The 4,718-nt window shown below is 64.1% G+C and overlaps 1 protein-coding gene across 2 annotated transcripts in view; it reads left to right on the top strand.

Annotated features, from left to right (window-relative positions):
- NACC2 (NACC family member 2) overlaps positions 1-4,718 on the top strand; it is a 76,558-nt gene that overhangs the window by 714 nt on the left and 71,126 nt on the right. Inside the window, exon 1 of one of the 2 annotated variants that reach the window (XM_046664754.1) lies at positions 230-325. The exons of the other annotated variant lie outside the window; for it this stretch is intronic. The gene's annotated coding sequence lies outside the window, so the exon portion shown is untranslated. Of the gene's footprint in view, positions 1-229; positions 326-4,718 lie in introns of those variants that run through there. 2 annotated transcript variants of the gene reach the window in all.

The raw sequence follows: 4,718 nt of genomic DNA on the forward strand, positions 1-4,718 counted from the left end.
CGCGCGGACCGAGCCCGGCCTGCGGGGGGCAGCCCGCGCGTGTTCGGCGCCAGGCCGAGGCCCGGGGGACACACCCCTCCCTCCCGGGCCGGGGTGCGAGGCCGGCCGCGCGGCTGCGCATCAGCCGGGCCCTGCGCTTCTCCCTCCCGGGCCCGTCACTGCCCCCTGGTCCTCTCTCGTGCGCGCCTCAACCTGGGGAGAAGCGGGGGCGGCTGCGCTGCGAGGGGGCGCCCGCACGGGGAGGGGGCGCGCACCTGTCACTCGCGGCTCCGTCCCTGCGAGCTGCGATCTGGGGGCCGGAGCCCCTTCTCCAGGAAGCTCGGAGGTGAGCTCTGAGTCCGCTGCCCACCCCTTTGGCCGAGGCGGGGACCAAAACCCTTACGACGTTGGCTGGGATGGTGTATGGGGGCGTCATGAGGTCAGAGGTCAGCTCTGGGTCCCCTCTTCCCGGCTCCTCAGAAGTTTAGTTTTGGGGCTGGTGATTGCCAGCGCTCTCGTGGTGCCCTTTAAACCTGTGGATTTGCCGTCAGTCCAGCCCCTGGCGCGGCCTCCCAGGCTGTGCCTGTGTCCGGGTCCTCCTTCTTCTTGGGGCCTTGGCCGCGCGGGATGTTTTGCCCACATCGGCAGCTGGGTTCCTTCTTTCTAGTGATGTTTCTGGGGGGACCCATTGGGCACCCAGCTGTGTGTCCCCTGGCTGCACGTTCTGGCTGATCCCTCCTTTGGGCGGTGGGGGCTGGGCGAGGGCACGCAGGAGGCAGCCATCCTCTGGTCTTTCTGAGAAGCCTGCTCTCACCACCGTGCCCCCAGTGGTGTCTGGCTCTCCCTCTGGGTGTCTCCTTTCCACGCCTCATCCTTTCCCCCCCACTCCCTCCTCCCTCCCTCCCGTTTGCCCAGATGGTGACAGGAGGGCTCCATGGCTGTTCTGGGCCCAGGTGGTTCTCGGCACCCTGTGCTGGGTGTTCCTTAAGCTCCCAAGGACTCCAGGAGAGAGGGTTTCGATTATTGGCTCCATTTTACAGATGATTAGCAGGAAGGAGCGAGGTGAAGGGCCAGGCAGCCGGCCCTGCCCTCCACCTTCCGACAAACCGCCTTTCCCCTTCTCCCTTGGCCCTCTGTGCTGCCCAGCCCTCCCAGGAGGCCCATAGGCATTTCCCCGTGGGTCACTGCCCTGTCGGGGGCGCCTCACCTGGAGCCCAGGGAAGGTAGTAGAAGGAGGCGAGACCCGAGGTGGTTGGCCCCCCGCTCGTTCAGTGAGCCATCTGGAAGGAGGACAGAAGTGGAACAAGATATCACTTGTCACCTCTCAGCCTCTCAGTGGCCAGAGATCTGTTCTCAGTGGTCACACCCAGCGCGGGGACAGTGCTGGATGTGGTGTCTGATACCCTGCCCATTCTGTGAGCTGGCTTCCTCCATCCTCTACTCCAGAGCCAGTTAGTTTCCTGAAGAATGTCTGGGGAGGAGGACGTGCTTGTGCTGTAACTAACAGGGCACCAGGCCCCCCACTGCAGGGGAGTGTGTCTAGGTTCCTTACCTGCGACGAGCTGGCTGCCCTGAGGGACCCTCTCTGGGAGGTGGGTTCCCTGGTGGCTTTTTATAGAATTTTTCAAACCTGTCCCTGTTCTCCAACTAAAACACAAGCATGTGTTGTTCATGTTAGGGGACGATGACGATGGCAGGTGCTGACCTGGCATTTGCAGCCTGGGTTCCGTTTGCACCTCTGCCTCTAGGGTCCTGCGTGCCTGGCTTGCGTCGTGGGCTGGGCCGGTACCCCTCGGGGAAAGGCAGGTAAGAAGTGTGGCGTGCCTCTTGCAGGGATGTTCCCCGGGCCCCCCCTGCACCCCTTTCTCTGAGGTCTGTGCTTCTGAGAAGGCAGGGCTGGGCACGGGCTGCACAGGCCACGGCCTCCCGTTATGGTCCACGGCGCCTGCCATCCACCAGGTCAGAAGCCTCAGCCACCCGAGCCTGGCTCCCTCCACCCCAGCTTGGCAAGTCCTGTCCGGGCTCCTCTGCAGCCCGCCCCCGGTCCGCCCCTTCCTGCTGACCCTGTCCTCTGGCCCGGGTTCCTCCCTCAGTTCTGTCGTCCTGTTGGGCTGTGGTGGCGGGATGAGCCGCCCTGGCCAGGGGCAGGCAGTGCAGCAAATGTCTGCTGAACCGCCTGAGCATGAACTGCAGCCCAGGCCCCTCACCCCTGAACTCTGCAGCGGGTTTCCCCCGAGAATGAGGGTCTTCTGCAGACCCCAGTGGAGGGGACACACTTGGGAAGCTTGGCTCGGTTCTTGGGACAGGACAAGCTGCGTTCCGATTCAGGGTAATATTAGCTGGCCTGGGCCTGGCTCATTCCCATGGCTGGTGTCTCCAAGGGGTCCTTGGGCTGAGGACTCTGGGGCTGGCCTTGCAGGCCTAGTCTTTTGAAGGAGAGCCAAGCCCTGTGGCGTGGTGCCATTGGAGGGTGTTTCCCGAGGCAGGGACAGGTGCCGCCAGCCCCTGGCTGGACCTCAAGCTGCTCCTGGTGAGGGGAGCTGCGCAGAGCTGGCCCCACTTTGGGAGCTTGTAAAGTCTGGTTGGGTCTGGGGTCTGACTAGGGGCTGGTGAAGGGGATGAGGGCCTGGTCAGGGCTGGCTCGCTTGGGCCTCTCACCAGCTGCCGCCAGTCTGGCCTGCCTGCAGGGTCTTCAGAGAACACAACCCAGCCGTCCTTCTGCCCCCCCCCCCCCCAACCCCATTCCTGCCTGGCGTTTCTGGGCAGCCCCTTGATGCTCCCGGAGGTGAGCAGTCTGGCCTGTGCTGCTTTCAGGTGGGGCTGGAATTTAGGCTTACAGCCAGGGTCTTTACTGCTGTCTGCACTCCAGCTCGGAGAGGTGTGTGGCCCCCACACCGTGACCTCTGGGTGAGGCCTGTATGTCCTCCTTTGTCACCCCCCCCCCAGATTTACTTTCCCTTTCTGTGTCCAGAGCCACCATGGGTGCCCCTGGCAGGTTACTTCCTTCCCCGGCTGGGGTCTGGGCTCCCCGGGGCCGGGGTGCTAGCTGGGGAAGGCATTCGGCATGAGTTTGTGCCTGCCCTCGCCTCCCGCGCAGGGCAGGGATCCTGGCGACCTCTGTTTCTCTTTTAGCAAATCCTTGCTCTCACCAGGCCTGGCTCTCGATGAGATCATTTGCAAAATATGCTTCCCGGCTGGCTGGCCCGGGCTCCCTCATTGTGTCACCTGCAGCTGCTGGCTCGCTGGGAGCTGGGTTTCCTCTGCCGTGGCCTCTGGCCTTTGTCATTTAAAGTTCAGGTTTTGGAAACGGGCCCCCAGGGCGAGGGTCTCAGCAGGCCTGAGGCGGGGTAGGGGGTGGACACCGAGGTATTTGGGACTTATGGTCCTTGACTAGCAGGGCTCCCTGGAGCCTACGGGCTCCCTAGGGGCCCCCTTGGTGGTTGGCATCCGCAGACTGGGGGCAGCCCCTGTGAAGACAATGATGGCTGGGCCAGTCACCCCAGCCTGGGCCTGCGACTGAGCGTGTCTGAGCAGAAGAGGGAATGGAGAGGGAATCCGTCCCGGCCCTGGGCTCTGGGGCCCTGCCCCGCCCCCAGCTTCTCCTGGCTGGGCCTGCATCCAGGCAGGGAGGCAGTTGGGAGCAGTAGCTCCAGGGTGTCTCCCAGGTCACATCCAGCCCAAGGCTGTGTGACCTTGGATGGGAAGCTCACCCTCTCTTAGTCCTGCCCTGGCCTGTGTGTGGCAGTGCTACGTGGTAGCTTCCTTATTAGGTGCTGTGAGGCTGATGGTGAACAGGCCGTGCCTGGGGCCACCTTGTGGGGGTGGGCCTGGCCTGGGGTCCCTCTTGAGATGCCCTCTCCCCAGAAGCAGGCTGGAGCCAGTGAGGGGCCCGTGCCCCTTTAAGGGGAGCCGCTTCCTTTCTCCAGGGAGGACGCAGGCGTGTTTTTCTCCGAGGCAGAGGAGGCGTTGTTTTTGGTCCCACGGGGAGGGGAGGCTGGCTCCGGGTCTCTGAAGGAATCTTCCCCCGCCCCCTCAGCCCTGGGCCCTGGCATCCAGGAAGGCACATGGCCATGGATGGGCCGGGAGCTCCTGGGCCCCGCCCCGCGCCTGCCATGGGCCTGGGAAGCAGGCAGGGCCGGGGGCGGGGACCGCAGGGGCCTGAAGGTGCCCATATATAGTCACTGGGCTGAGCAGTGAGCCCAGCTGTGGGGCTGTGGCCCGGCACTAGGCCCAGCCACCAGGTTCCCGAGGGTGGCCTGGCCCAGAGGGGGCGGTGCTGAGGGGAGCTGGATTGGGGTGAAGCATCAGATGCAGCAACAGGCACAGGTGTGGTGCTCTACAGATGTTTGTTGATTGAAAATAAAAATCTCCTGGGCCCTCAGTAGTCAGGGCCAAGTGTATTTCCGGAGACACTGTCTTTGAAAGTTCAAGGTGGTAATATGTGGCTGCCCTGTCAGCCAGAGCCACCCAGGGTCCCTCCCTCCTTCCCTGTGGACAGTTGGGGTGGGCTGCCTGCTTATTGGCAACCCCAGCTCTCGCCCCACAAAACGCCACTCTGATTAAGGTGACACCCCTACATGTCCCCTCCCCCACCCCTGCAGTACCAAGGCCTGATGGCTGGTATTTTCTGGAAGAGTGCCTCCCTCCGTCCATCTCCTGGTCACTGCCTAGAGTCGGGCCAGCGGGCAAGGGGTGGGTGGGGCCTGCGGGCGGGGGGGGGGGGGGGGGGGGGGGGGGGG

Source organism: Equus quagga, chromosome 1 (genome assembly GCF_021613505.1).
Source record: "Equus quagga isolate Etosha38 chromosome 1, UCLA_HA_Equagga_1.0, whole genome shotgun sequence".
Lineage (NCBI taxonomy): Eukaryota > Metazoa > Chordata > Mammalia > Perissodactyla > Equidae > Equus > Equus quagga.